This window comes from Dendropsophus ebraccatus, chromosome 12 (assembly GCF_027789765.1).
Source record: "Dendropsophus ebraccatus isolate aDenEbr1 chromosome 12, aDenEbr1.pat, whole genome shotgun sequence".
Taxonomy (NCBI): domain Eukaryota; kingdom Metazoa; phylum Chordata; class Amphibia; order Anura; family Hylidae; genus Dendropsophus; species Dendropsophus ebraccatus.
In genome coordinates, this window is record NC_091465.1 from 41,029,663 (window position 1) to 41,045,422 (window position 15,760).

The following is a 15,760-nucleotide window of genomic DNA, read 5'->3' on the forward strand; positions in this document are numbered from 1 at the left end:
TGTAACCATTCGAGCATAGGGGGCTCTTCTGTATCCACCCAATGCCTCATCAGGGTTACCCGCGCAATAAGTAACAATTTAGCTATTAATATTTGATGCTCCGGTATTTGCACTGTACAGCCTAATATTATGCATAGTGGATTATATGGGATCTTTACTTTTGTTTGCCCTTCTATTTTGATCACTACCTTTTGCCAATAATCCTGTATCACCTTACACTCCCATAGTAGGTGAAGATTGGAAGCATCATGCCAACCACATTTACTACATATTGCATCTGTACGTTTATTAATTAATTTAAGAAACTGTGGAGAGTAATGCAGCCTCCTAAGTATCTTCCATTGGATCAGTTTATGATTCTTATTAATAGTGGCTGTACTAGCCATTTTGAAAATGTTGTCCCATTCATCCTGTGTGATAGCACCTATCTCACGCTCCCATTTTTGCTTACAAACCATATGTTTATTCTCAGTGCAAATTCTAATAATCGACTTATACAGTCTTCCCAACTCTCCTTTTCTATTCCCTTTAAGTGTCAAGATATGTGCAAAGATCTCATGTGATTGTGTCTTAAATATCCCCTGATCTTGAGTGAACTTAACTGCATGTGCTAGCTGTCTATAATATATTACACCTCGCTGGTCTAGCTGATATTTTTGTGCTAATAAATCAAAACTCAGTAACTTCCCTCCTTCAAAAACTTGATCCAATACTGTGATTCCTCTAAGGACCCAGAAGCTAGTTTCTATTTTGCCTAGCTCGCCTAATTCAGGATTTCCCCATAACGGTGTGAATTGCGTACTTCCCATTATGTGACACAATTTCTTAGTACTATTCCATACTTTACTCCATAAGTGCAAATATGTGAAATCTTTATTGCTATTCGCACCAACCTCAAGAATGTTGAGGAGGTGCTTACCACATCTACTATTTAACCCTAAAATAAACTTCCCTAAAAGTGTATCCCTATTCCTCTGAATATTTTGTAAGTGCAGTGCAAAAAAGTATAACTTAAAATCCGGCAATGAGAGCCCTCCCTCTTTTTCCCCTGCTGTAAGATGTTCATATTTGATCCGCACACGTTTTCTTCCCCAAATGAGGCGATTCAGTTGACACTACTCAGTTTAAGCACTACCTCAGCACCTTTTTTATAGTGCTATCTGATGTCATTGAAGGTACTTGATGTCACAGTTGTCTGTCTCTTCAGGAATCCTCTGGTATATCTCTGACAGTCTGACTTCACTTTGGTAGACTTAATCACTGCCACTATCTTCTCTGTCACTGATAGCAATCACATGGTACTCTCACAGCCCAAGCAGCAGTCTCACAGATTTTAAAGCGAATGTACCACAAGTACATCGCTTTTCTGACACCTAAATGGATAGAGCAGTGCCACGGCCTGATTCCCGCATATGGTGACGGTCTATTCCCGGGCACCATCCGGGGGTGAAGCACTGGAGGCGGGCCGACTCCCACCCAGTGGGAGGAATCCCACTCCCCTCTATGACGCGGCTCAATTGATTTTAATGGATGGGCTGGGCCGGCGTGCCTCCAGTGCCCGGGAATAGACCAGCGCTGTACACTGAAACCGTGCCTCGGTGCAAAAAGGGCCACAGCACCCATTCCACTCCATCCATGCAAATATCAGAAAAATTATGTATCACTGGTACATTCACTTTGAATCAAATTCTGCAGCCCTCACTTTTTCTTTCACAGTGCTTACCCAGCTAGTCATATCCAGTTGTCCTCTTCTGAAATGCAGTCCACTGCCCCAGTAGTGGCTGTCACAGGCTAGGAATACCCCTCTCTCCTCCAAACGTGGCACACATGCGGAAAATCACCAATTTTACTGTGAACATGGGAACCCATCTATAAAGTGATCACATCTGACACAATCCTAGTAGGCTTCCCATGGTAGCTCCTGTTAGCTACTTAAAGCCACTTCAGATCCAGGGGCAAAATTCCCTAACTGCACGGATATTGCAGCAAGCATAATAGTGTATTTAGAAAGGTGGGTTGCCAATATACACAGTATAATACACAACATAGCAAATTACACAAGCTCTTTGTGTGGCCAGTTGTCTTCAAACCTCACAATGGGACATAAGTCAATAGCTTTACATGCTAAAAGATGCATAATTTAGAGTATTTACATAGATATCTGCAGTATTTGTATGCAGGGACTGATATGCTAGAAAATGCATGGGAATCTTTTTGTATATTTATTTAGATACTTATTAGTATGGTGGAGCTCTGCAATTATATATGGAACATTCAAATTATGAATATTTAAAGATGAATATTATAGGGTTTGAAGATAGTCTCCATCATTACAAGAAAAGTCCAAGGTTAGGCCTTTGGTGATAATTTAATACAGCTGGAAGAAATCCATTCATACAAGAAAGAAATGTTATTGAAGCATTGCATTTATTTAATTTCTGTATAGTAAAAATGTAATTCTTCATGTACGCCGAATTAAGAAATTCTTTAAACCCAACATGTGGGCCCGCCAATCTTTTGTATGGCCAGCTGTCTTCAAAACCTAATAATGGGACATAAATGACTATGTCGATATGGTAGAAAATACTTGTATGAATCCTTTTGAATATTTATATGGACACCTATTTATATGGTGGAACTTAGCAACTATATATGGAACGCAACTGTATGTGTATTCAAATGATGAATATTTAAATGAGATTATTATAGGGTATAACATATTCTCTCTTAATAAAAAAAAAAATAATGTTATGAGTACAAATGGTTTTTATGTGCAAGTCTGTGTCTTCTAACAAGTCCAAGGTTAGGCATTTGGTGATAATTTAATACAGCTGGAAGAAATGCATCAGTATGAAAGAGAAATGCTATTTGAGCAATGCTTTTATTACATCTCTCTATAGTAAGATGTCATTCTTCATGGAGTCTTTACACCTTGTTTAAATGTTAAAACAACTGTAAATATTATATCTAGAAATACTGAAAAATATCCTCATTGGGGATTCGGGCTAGTTTCAAGGCTGATAAAGAGGCTGGTCCGGTCTTGAAATGTGTTATGCTTAGCCTATTATATGTTTTTTAGTGTTTAGTGTTTAGTGTTTTTATAAACAGTTTATAATAACTGCTCAGAGTAGTTGCACCTGGATAACCTGGAGGATGATTGCATTGCTACATAAACGCAGCTAGGGGCATAACTATAAGTGGCTGGGCCCCAAAGCAAGCTATTGATTCCCCCCCCACACACACCTCTCCAACATTACCTGCTTGCCGCCGCGGCTGTGTGAAGCTCCCGGCTCCCCTCGCTCCTCTTCAGCCAATCAGTGCACGGCAGGTAATGTATGCTCGGGGCCGGGGCTGGGGGCTGCAGGGTGCGGGCGGGTGGACGGGGAATTAAAGGGGCTGCGGGCGGGCTTTCGGTCTGCGGCGCGGGGGTTAAAGGGGCCAAGTCCCATACACGTAGCTAGCTCGCAGCGTGAAATCCGCTGCGGATCCGGTAGGTGTGAACACAGCCTAAAACTGCAAGCGTTTTTAGTTGTGCTTGCAGTTAAAGGGACACTTGCAGAACCGGGAGGCCACCTGGTGCTGCAAATGATGACAGCTAAAAGAGCCCAGTGTAATACACTAGCCCTTGACCCCGGCAAGGGTTTGCTGAAAGGCTGCACATCGGATTACATAGTTACATAGTTAATACGGTTGAAAAAAGACACATGTCCATCAAGTTCAACCAAGGAGGGGATGGATACAGGGAAGGGGGATATACAAGGAGGGAATGGATGCAGGGAAGGGGGATATACAAGGAGGGGATGGATACAGGGAAGGGGGATATACAAGGAGGGAATGGATGCAGGGAAGGGGGATATACAAGGAGGGGATGGATACAGGGAAGGGGGATATACAAGGAGGGGATGGATACAGGGAAGGGGGATATACAAGGAGGGAATGGATGCAGGGAAGGGGGATATACAAGGAGGGGATGGATACAGGGAAGGGGGATATACAAGGAGGGGATGGATGCAGGGAAGGGGGATATACAAGGAGGGGATGGATACAGGGAAGGGGGATATACAAGGAGGGGATGGATGCAGGGAAGGGGGATATACAAGGAGGGGATGGATACAGGAAAGGGGGATATACAAGGAGGGGATGGATGCAGGGAAGGGGGATATACAAGGAGGGGATGGATACAGGGAAGGGGGATATACAAGGAGGGAATGGATGCAGGGAAGGGGGATATACAAGGAGGGGATGGATACAGGGAAGGGGGATATACAAGGAGGGGATGGATGCAGGGAAGGGGGATATACAAGGAGGGGATGGATACAGGGAAGGGGGATATACAAGGAGGGGATGGATGCAGGGAAGGGGGATATACAAGGAGGGGATGGATACAGGAAAGGGGGATATACAAGGAGGGGATGGATGCAGGGAAGGGGGATATACAAGGAGTGAATGGATGCAGGGAAGGGGATATACAAGGAGGGGATGGATACAGGGAAGGAGGACAGATAATGGGTAGGTTCTATACATATGCATTTATATTATTTTGGTCTAAGAACTTGTCTAGGCCGGTTATGAAGCCCTCTACTGTTTTTGCTGTGACCAGATCCTGTGGTAGACTGTTCCACAGAATCACAGTTCTCATTGTAAAGAAGGCTTGTCGCCTCCGGAGATTGAACCTTTTTTTCTCCAGGCGGAGGCAATGCCCCCTTGTCCTTTGAGGGTGTTTTACCTGGAACATCTTTTCCCCATATTTCTTGTAGGGGCCATTTATATAGCTAAGTAAATTTATTGTATATCCTCTATTCTCCTCTACATGGCGTTTAGAGAGTTGTGCCTCCAAATTACTCTGCTATTGACCAGCTTTGATACACCATATTGATCCTGCACATGGAGTGCTGTTTTTGCTCTTTTTTACACTTCTTTGGTAGAATGATACATCCCCCCCCCCATACTTCTCAGGCAGACTGCAGCAGGTTTGTTTAAAAAAAAAAAGTAAAATAGTCACAATAGGTTAACTCTATATTTCAGCTTTTTCACAGACCTTTCACCCAAGTAAGGAAATAAACTTGACAACTACAAAGCATAACTGTTGGCACTTCCACATCCACTCTTAAAAAATATTTACATAGTTAATTATATTAAAAACAGACAGGAACATTTTCACCTAGGATTGAATGCAATTTATCTTTTGCCTTCACATTCCTTCCAGGGCCTGCTCAGCGTGAGGCTGCCACAACTATGTTTTATGATGTGATGAGGTTGGTGTATTGTTGCTAGTTCAATCCCTAGTCCTCAAAATAATCAGCTTAGTTGCGTAGTTATATTTCCTTCTTTTTCACGTACCAAACAGGGCTTGATTAAGATATGTTATCCAGAAATATAGGAGAATGAATGTTTCTATCTAATGAGAACACCCATTCTCTTTCTATAAAAAAACAGGTTTTTTTTTTAGCCTGCTGGACAACATGAGTATCGCAGCTGATTTTCTGCTGTGGATCCGCTGCAGATCCGCAGCGGATTTGACTAAATAATGAACACAGCATGAAATGTGCACCATCAAATCTGCTGCGGATCCGCAGCAGATCTGCAGCACATTTTACAGTACAGATTTAATGCTGAGTTCATTCATTTAGTCAAATCTGCTTCGGATCCGCAGCAGAAAATCAGCTGTTATACGGTACATGTGAAGCTACCCTTAGGGTAGCTTCACACGTACCATATCGCAGCAGATTTTCTGCTGTGGATCCACAGCGGATTTGACTAAATGAATGAACACAACATCAAATCTGCACCATCAAATCTGCTGAGGATCCGCAGCAGATTTGACAGTGCGGATTTGATGCTGTGTTCATTCATTTAGTCAATTCTGCTGCAGATCCGCAGCAGAAAATCCGCTGCGATGCGGTACGTGTGAAGCTACCCTTAAGGTACTCACACACGTCAGATTAATATTGCTGGAAATGGCCGATTTCTACCAAAACAATAATTCATCGTGAATTTTAATGACAAACTATCTTTTTAGCTGACCAATGACAGGCCATGATCCTTGAAATTAACTTTGATAAATCCAATATTAACTAGTTCATGAATAATCTTTCCATTGTGTAACCCATTTCACATGTCAACAACTGTAATTGCCATTTTGTAAAGACCAATATAGAATAAAATGTGCATGGCCATATGGGTAAAATGTGTATGGTCACCTTTCATTACAGGAAAACTGTGTGATGGATGAAGAATTTTTTTTATGAGGACCAGCACATATAAGGAGAGGCTTGGCTGCTACATAGGAGCACAGGGGGGGCTAGATATTTGACATATTCTATTTATTTAGTAACAGTCTGATGGTAATATTTGTTTCTTTTGTAACTGTATTATTTAGTAACTAATAGTGATGAGCGAACGTGCTCGTCCAAGCTTGGTACTCGATCGAGCATTAGGGTACTCGATAGTACTCGTTACTCGGACGAGCATCTCACGATACTCGAGAAAATCTCATCATCCGTTTCCTGTAAGTTTGGGCGCTATTTCTCAGCCAATAAACATGCAGGAGACTCTTTGGTACATCCTGCGATGATGTAGCACCCATACATGTCGATAGCAGCGATTGGTTGGCCAGATAAGATGACCCTGCCGTATAAAACTCAGCGCCGGCAGTGCTCGCTTCAGACGCATGCTGTGAGAGATCAGGGACAGAGCTGCTGCTGGTCAGGGAGAGTGTCAGTGTAGGATTTAGCGTTCCAGTAGGCAGGGTATATACTAGCAATATAAACAAACAGCCCTTTTCAGCGTTTTTTAATACTATTACTACAGACTGCAGGCTGGGACTTGCAGTGCAGCTACCACGATTTCACTAGCACACTGTGGTGACCGGCTGCTGGCAGAAAGGGGACATTAGGTGTTGCATACACACCCCTAAGAAGTGCTCAGTACTATTTTATTGGGCCCTCTACTATATTTTCTGATTTCTGTATCTCTTATGCAAGGCATATCCAAGTTCGCTACTGCTTCCACAGTGTAAAGGGACAGAGTGTCACAGAGTGTGTATAGGTGCAGCCACCAACAGATTGTATCCCACAGCCTCCCAAAAACTATTGGGATCACTAGTATATTTCCAGATTTCTGTCTTTCTTACGCACGGCATATCTAAGTTCACTACTGCTCGCACAGTGTGAAGGGGGTGTCACTGAATGCAAACACCCAGTAACCTAGTTTGCTGTCACTGAATGAAAACACCCAGTAGCCTTGTTTGCTGTCACTGAATGGAAACACCCAGTAACCTTGTTTGCTGTCAATGAATGGAAACTGCCAGTAGCCTTGTTTGCTGTCAATGAATGCAAAGACCCAGTAACCTAGTTTGCTGTCACTGAATGCAAACACCCAGTAACCTTGTTTGCTGTCACTTATTGAAAATACCCAGTAGCCTTGTTTGCTGTCACTGAATGGAAACACACAGTAATATTGCTTGCTGTCACTGAATGAAAACATCCCATAACCTTGTTTGCGGTCAATGAATGGAAACACCAAGTAGCCTTGTTTGCTGTCAATGAATGGAAACACCCAGTGCTCTTGTTTGCTGTCAATGAATGGAAACATCCAGTAGCCTTGTTTGCTGTCAACAAATGGAAACACCCAGTCTCCTTGTTTGCTGTCAGAGTGGAAACACCCAGTGACCTTGTTTGCTGTCACTGAATGCAAATGCCCAGTAACCTTGTTTGCTGTCACTGATTGAAAATACCCAGTAGCCTTGTTTGCTTTCACTGAATGGAAACACACAGTAACCTTGCTTGCTGTCACTGAATGGAACACGCAGTAACATTGTTTGCTGTCAATGAATGGAAACACCCAGTAGCCTTGTTTGCTGTCACTGAATGGAAACACACAGTATGCTACCTCTGTTTTAATGGTTCTCTGTATCTTCACTGCCATGCTGTGTCAGGCAAAGTTTTTGGGTGGTTCATCATATGCTACCTCTGTTTTAATGGTTCCCTGTGTTCTCACTGCCATGCTGTGTCAGGCTGTGTTTTTGGGTGGTTCATATGCCTACCTCTGTTTTAACCAGGCTGTTGCACAGAATTAGGCATAATGGTGCGATTAGGCAGCCTCAGAGGCATGCATGCTGCCCCTGCTGTTTCCTGTCCATTTCCGTTGTGTTTCCATCATTTTATGAAGTTGACAGGTTTTCACATGACCTTCCCTCTACCGAACTTGGGTCCCCTGCAAAAATGCTCAAGTTTCCCATTTACTTCAATGGGGTTCGTTACTCGAAACGAGCACTAGAGTATCGGGAGATATTCGTCTCGAGTAACGAGCACCTGAGCATTTTAGTACTCGCTCATCTCTAGTAACTAACAACAATTTTTATTTACAGTAATATAATTCTAATTACGCCCCTGATCTAAACATCAGAATAATTTAACCTAAGGGTGGGTTCACATGTACCAGAATCGCAGAAGATTTCACGCTGAGAATCCCGCAGCAAAATCTACTGGGATTGCTGATACTGTCATTTTGTATTGGTTTACATACTGGCAGTGGAATTTTCATTTTAAAGCGCCATCCCCCTTAATCCAGCATGGCCCTGTAAATACTTTACCTATCCGCTCTCAAGCCTGCCTCTGTGGCTTCTGGCTCCCTGACGTCCCGCTATGCCAATCTGCGGAGGGACAGTGCACTGATTGGCTGAGCGGGACATCAGGGAGACACAGAAGCAGGCTGTAGTGCGGATGGGGCTGTGCCGGATTAAGGGGGATGGTGTTTTACATACTCGCAGCGGAATAAAAATTCCACTGTACGTAAACTTATTAAAAAAGACAGTAGCTGATTTTGTTGCGGAACTTGCAGCGTGAAATACACTGTAATTCGGTATGTGTGAACCCAGCCTTAAACTGATTTAAATTTAAACTGCTGTCCCATGAGTTCATTTACATATATTTCGTAGACATTTGGTCAAACAGAACAGTTATCAGTTAAATTACAATGAGAGAATAACAGTGACTTGACCTATATTTAGATTACATAGAATTTGGATGATGAAAAAGATAAGACTCCATATTTTGGATCATACACTTGCTGGTAGAAAGAAAAATCATTTATTATGGGATAGCATGACATGACAGCAGGCAGTCTTGATACCTCTGGCTATTCAGTGCTTATTTTGTTTCTATCAGTGACAAGAACCTGTAAGAGATAAAAATGAAACATATGGGCTGACATTCATATTGACTGCCAGGAAACAGGATTTCTTTCTTCCTGGAGGTGGTGAAAGTTGGATGCATCTTTATTTTCTGCCTGGTGAGTAGCGAAGAACATTCAGTAAATAAAGTCACGCTCAACCCGCACCCAGAATGACTGAGTCTCATTAAAAAATTAATCTGGACAATTGTTCAAATTTGGAAATCAGAGGCTATTATTGTGTTACATTCTGGAGCAGAAACTCCTGAGTGAAATACTGAATAACAAGGAACATATTAATCATCCTCATACAGAGTCTGTTCCCAGGAGCTTGCAGTCTTATTATCTAAGATTTCCAATTGTGGATAATCACTTGTTACTGTCCGTTGTATTTACAGCTGTGTTCCTTACCTGCCTCATATAGCCATGCTTTTTACACTGTTCATTAGAAGAAATATATATGTTGTAGAACACTTTCATTTTAATGTACTCAATGGAGATAAAAAAAAAAAAAATAGACATGGTCGCACGTCCACAATGCTTATGGCTGACCATCAGCTACTGAGCACCATTTACTACTAATATCAGGAGTTAGTATGATCAAAAGGCATAAGCACAAACACCACATCAAGGTTCCTGATAAAGTGTGGGTCCCTAACTTAAAAATGGCGCAACCCCATGTGGCGACCACCACTACAACAGCTGTGCTGCGTAAGTACAAGGTAAGAGGTTTTCTATTACCATATTCTTCTCCTTGTTTTTGTTGTGTCAGTCTCTATTGTGGCCATTGCGGTAGCGGCACTGTGTCTGTGGGTGGTGTGGTCTGGCAGCATTGGGGCTGCTGAGCAACTGGTTCGCTCCCTCCAGTAACACAGCTGTTGTTGAGGTGGTGGTCGTGCACTATTTTTAAGTTTGGTACCCACACTTTATCAGGAACCTTGATGTGGTATATGGGCTTATGTCTTTTGATCAAAATGTAACAGACTCCTGATGTTAGTAGTAAGTGGTGCCGAGAAGCAGATGTCAGCCATAAGCATTGGGGACGTGGAGTCATGTCAATTTTTTCTCTCTATTGAGTACTTTCATTTTAAGATCCACATGCAATACTACTAATAGTTTTATTAACTACCATAGTTTTATGTTTTATATTGTGACTATGCTATAATGAGGCGGTGCATTGGCCTAGAAAGAATTAACCTTAAAACATATACAAACATTAACACTATGCTATAGTAAATGTACTTGTGAAATCAAGGTAGAGCAAGTCTACCCAGGTCTCTCTTGTAGGAGTATAGGAGAAATAATGGGAGAGGTCTCAAAGCTTCAAAGAGGACCAATAATGAACACTTAGCTCTCCACAGCAGCGGCCTAATTCCACTTCTCAAGGCATTTATTTACCTTTAAAATGGGCAAGATAGGGAGAGAAAAGACCTGTGAACCACCTGGCACACCAAGATCTATAGGAGGTCAGTCGGAGTTAGATACATTGCTGAGGAAAAAGATGTGCCGCAGTCTGGCTACCCTATCCAAGATGGCACTGGCTGCCATGAGTGTACAAGAGCAAGAGGACAACACAGACACTGACAGCGGTTCTGATACCGCAGGCCCAGACAGCAGCAAGACCCTTCTCATTATAAAAGTTGCATTACAGAACATTGTGCAACGGGCAATCCATTCTTTTCTACATGATGTCATAAGCTCAGTAATGCAGGAACTGACAGAGATCAAGGCGGACGTCCCCCAAATTGGAAACATGTACATGGTGCTCACCAACACAGTAACCTTCTTTGATTTTGTAGCTTTGCACGTCAAATATCAAGAGAATCCCTTCTAATAATAGAAGAAAATCTAAGTAGAAATAAGAACCTCCGACTAAAACGTCTCCCAGAATCATATGCAGCTGGGGTGCTGCCGTCATTTATGGCTCAGATTTTCAAGCAACTGCTAAATGAAGAGAGGGTCTCTGAGATAACTGTAGAAAGAGTTACACAGGGCGTTGAGACCATTGCCAAAAGCCCACAAACCGCCACGTGACGTCATCTTTGGCTTGCTGAGGTATGATGAAGCAGCAGCACTCCTCAGGGCCCATAGAGAGAACGGCGCATTGAGTCCACACTGATAATGTTGTTCCAGGATCTTGCAGCATCTACTCTGGCTAAACGGCACACCCTCAACCCATTGCTACAGAAATAAAGGAAGATGCAGATACCATATTCGTGAACATTTTATTTTGGATTGTCGTTACAGAAAGATGGGAGGCGGGTCATCATACACTCTCTCTCAGATCTGGAGGATGTTTGGCCTTTCCTAGGCATTGACACGGTGGACATACCATCGTGGTTACCAGTTCAGCTGAGCCAAAACTTCCATTGATCCCTAAGATGACATCATGGTCTTAAGTCTCTGTGAGTGTGGAAGGCCGCACTGCAGATTACATATCAGGCAGATGGTGATCCAGCTTGAAGATGGTCCCTAACTGATTAGGTGCGCAGTACCAGTTTGTAATGTGTCCAAATGGACATGATTTTACCTTTACCTGTTACATGGATACTCGTCCACCATTGAGCGGGTTAATATTAGATGTTCCTTATTAAGCCTATCTTGAGCATGCAGTAATCCCTTAGACATTCTCTATACTCTCCCTCCCCAGCCCAAATACCTTATACCCCCCTTCTCCCCTCCCCTCACCATCCTTAGGGTTACCTAGCGATGCTGTGACTATAATATTAGAAGTATGTTTTTTTCAGGTGGATTGAGCCGCTGTGCCAGCTCAGGGTGACTTTTACACCCCACATTATTGCTTGTATAACATGTAGCAGGAGTTTGTTGACCCCTGCACTTAGGTGTGTATATCTTGTTATCACTGTTTGTTTCCCTGTATGTCTGCTGTCTGTGTCTCTCTGTCCCCCCCCCCCCCCCCCTTTATTCACAGCCCCACATATATAATATCATTATGGGAGTGTATGAGTCTATGCACCTATGGCTGAAATACTGATTACTACTTACAATGTTAAAGGTATGAGTGCTAAGAGTGTTAAGAGAAACCACTGTACACTCCCTTTTAAAGAGGGATGAAGTATTCATTGCATTTCTTCAAGAAACACATTTTAATTTAGAACTCATTCCTAAAATGCCAAATAACTTTTTTTTTTTTTTTTTTTTTTATGTTGCAGCTTCCAAAGGAGAATCCATTGCTCTACACAGAGACCTCCCTTTTACTCTTATCTCACAGTGGGAATCTGGAGCCCTCTTGCTATTAAGAAGAATTTGTCAAACTATATGTACACTAGAAAACTTATATACTTTCCAAATAAATTACAAGTGCCCTGGCTGGTTTTTGAATGAATTGACATCTTTCACAGGCGGACCGCTCATACTGGGTATGGACCTTAATGGCACTTTGAGCCCTCTGAAGGATTCTTCCGCTGGATGCTCAGCCATTCCCCCCAACTTCCCACAGAGACTGACCGGGAAACAAAGACAATTACTCCTCATGGATATGTGGCGTACACTGCATCCACACAATCCAGATTTCACCTTCTACTCTGCACCCCATAAAACATACCGAAGATAGCCTCATCCTATCCCTCATCTCTTCCAAAGCCCCGGCACACACTCTCAGACCAATCCCCACTCCATACTATACTTTCTCTTGACTGTCTTCTAAGAAAGATTGGTCATGGAGATTAAATGAATAGCTGCTAAATAAAAAAAAAACACTAAGATTTACTTTCGCAGCAGTAACAATCTTTCTTTGCCACTAACCTTACCCGTGATATGTTGATCACCACAGTATAGGAGATACACCAGGCCTTTATTAGAGGCCTCTTCACAGCATTGGGCACAAAAGTTTAAAGTGGAACTTTGAAAGGGATATAGTAATCATGTCGATCAGATATTGTGTAGTCTGTGTAATAAAGACACCGATCAGCCAAGAAGCGGATCATCAAGTGATTGTCGCTTCTAACAAGTCTAAAAATCATCTATGGCTGGCCATGCATTGCTTTGTGTAATAGGTGATGCATGGCCGAAAACTGATAAAAGATATATAGAAAATAATAAATGATTGCCCCTCCACACTCCCCTGGGGTCCATCTGGGTGTTTCCACAGCTGCCGCTGACACTTCTGAACCCATCTCTACAGTGACAGGCCGCTCAGCCAATCACTATCCATGTTGATGCCATCTCGGCCAATGATTGGTCATTGACCTGTGTAATAGGCTCTGTAAGCGAGGGACAATCTAGAAGCTTGCTTACCCAATTAATCCGGCAATTTAATACAGCCTTTATTATTAAAATTAAGTTTACACCCATCTGATTGTCAGTCGAATGTTCAGACAAAGTATAGGGCCATCTTGGGAATAGGAAGGCATAATAAGAAACTGTAAAAAATTATGTAGTCAGGGCACCCGATGCTAAGTATATAATAATATATAAAGTATATCTCTGAAATTCTCCTATTTCTGATCTTCATGGTGGGCTTGGAAAGTTTTTATCATAGCTTATTGTATCGCAGTGTACACTGCTAGACTGTGATTTTGAAGGTAGCAGACCAAGCGGTTGTGAAAGTCTCAACATATATCTGTACAGTCCCAGGAGGTTGAGACAGCCAAAGCAGCTTTTAACTCTGTTCCTGTTGACAGTTTTTAACCATTTAACCCTCACATTTAGGCCTCGTTTACGCACTGTATAGTTTCAATAAGTAACAGACGTTGCTGCAGATTGCAACATCGGACACTATTTATTGAAAGGGAAAATTCACATTGCTTCCTATGGAATCCCGGCCGGAGTGTAAACACACTTTATACACATCGTCCGGAATTCCATGCAGCCGCACAGAAAATTGACATGTCAATTTTGTGAGGCTGCTCTTAAATGAATAGCGGCGGCACAAAATTGACTATGGCTCCAGCCGCACTTTACACTGTCTGCTATGGTTAATTGGAATGCGGGCACACCCGAATGTGCCCATAAGGCCCTATTACACTAAACGATTAGAAGACAACCATCAGCCCACATGAACAATGTTGGCTGATCGTTGCAGTCATATGTCTTTCAATATGTTTAAAGACAAATGACCAGGATAGCAGCAATATGTTGCCATTGCTCCACGGAATAGGAGCAGCAGCAGCAGACTGCCGCCATCCCCTATGGGCTGCATGGATGAACTAAAGATCACCCGAGCAGCCCCCCCTGCAGCTCCCCGTGGCCCCACGCACCTCTCTGGGGGCCCTCGGCTCTCACCCGCTTGCTGCCGACACATGTAATAGAACGATGAGCTCCTCAATATCGCCCCGTGTAAAAGGGGCTTTATTCCAACTCAAAAGAAGTGATGTTCTGGCCAGGGTGAACTTCACAGACATTGGCCGTTCTGTGACACGGCCATGTCACAGGATGGCCGCTGACTTACAGCGTCTGAAGGTGGCCTTAAACTGGAAAAACCCTCCAAAAAGGTCACAATTTTTCTCATTTTAACAGTTTAAGTTTGTGTGACCCCAATATGTATATTTCAGGAAATATACAGGTATCAGTGGCGTAGCCACCGTGGTCGCGGGGGTCGCCGCCGCGACCGGGCCCGCCACAAAGGGGGGCCCGCAAGGCCCTCCCTTTCAATCACTCTTGTGACCGCAAGCATTGTTTTGCTTGCGGTCACAAGAGTCCGACTCTGTCTTCCCCCGGCTGCTGCGCAGCTGCCGGGGATGTCGCGTCTTATCCCCGTCAGCGCACGCATCCCAGAGCTCCCTGCGCGCCTTGGGCCCTGACTTCCGGTTCCGGCGCGCAGGGAGCTCTGGGATGCGCGCGCTGCCGGGGATAAGACGTGACACCCCCGGCAGCCGCGCAGCAGCCGGGGACAGACCGAAGGAGTGAGGATCAACGTGGGAGCGCGTTGTCAGGTGAGTTAAGTTTTGTTTTTTATCAGCCTGTACGGGTGGGGGGAAAGAGGGGGGCATCTATGAGGGTGGGGGGGAAAGGGGACAATCTATAAGGGAGGAGGGGAGGGGGGGTGAAGGGGACCATCTATAAGGGAGGAGGGGGGGTGAAGGGGACCATCTATAAGGGAGGAGGGGGGGTGAAGGGGACCATCTATAAGGGAGGAGGGGGAGGTGAAGGGGACCATCTATAAGGGAGGAGGGGGGTGAAGGGGACCATCTATAAGGGAGGAGGGGGGGGTGAAGGGGACCATCTATAAGGGAGGAGGGGGGGTGAAGGGGACCATCTATAAGGGAGGAGGGGGGTGAAGGGGACCATCTATAAGGGGGGGGGGTGAAGGGGACCATCTATAAGGGAGGGGGGGTGAAGGGGACCATCTATAAGGGAGGGGGGTGAAGGGGGCCATCTATAAGGGAGGGGGGGTGAAGGGGACCATCTATAAGGGAGGGGGGGTGAAGGGGACCATCTATAAGGGAGGGGGGGGGGGTGAAGGGGACCATCTATAAGGGAGGGGGGTGAAGGGGACCATCTATAAGGGAGGAGGGGGGGTGAAGGGGACCATCTATAAGGGAGTAGGGGGAGGTGAAGGGGACCATCTATAAGGGAGGAGGGGGGTGAAGGGGACCATCTATAAGGGAGGAGGGGGGGGTGAAGGGGA

At 44.0% G+C, this 15,760-nt stretch overlaps 1 long non-coding RNA gene across 1 annotated transcript in view; it reads right to left on the bottom strand.

Moving 5' to 3' along the window:
* Window positions 1-9,105: 9,105 nt before the first annotated feature.
* LOC138769977 (uncharacterized) overlaps window positions 9,106-15,760 on the bottom strand; it is a 69,522-nt gene continuing 62,867 nt past the window's right edge. Inside the window, exon 4 of the long non-coding RNA XR_011359362.1 lies at window positions 9,106-9,288. This is a non-coding gene — a long non-coding RNA (uncharacterized lncRNA). The remainder of the gene's footprint in view (window positions 9,289-15,760) is intronic.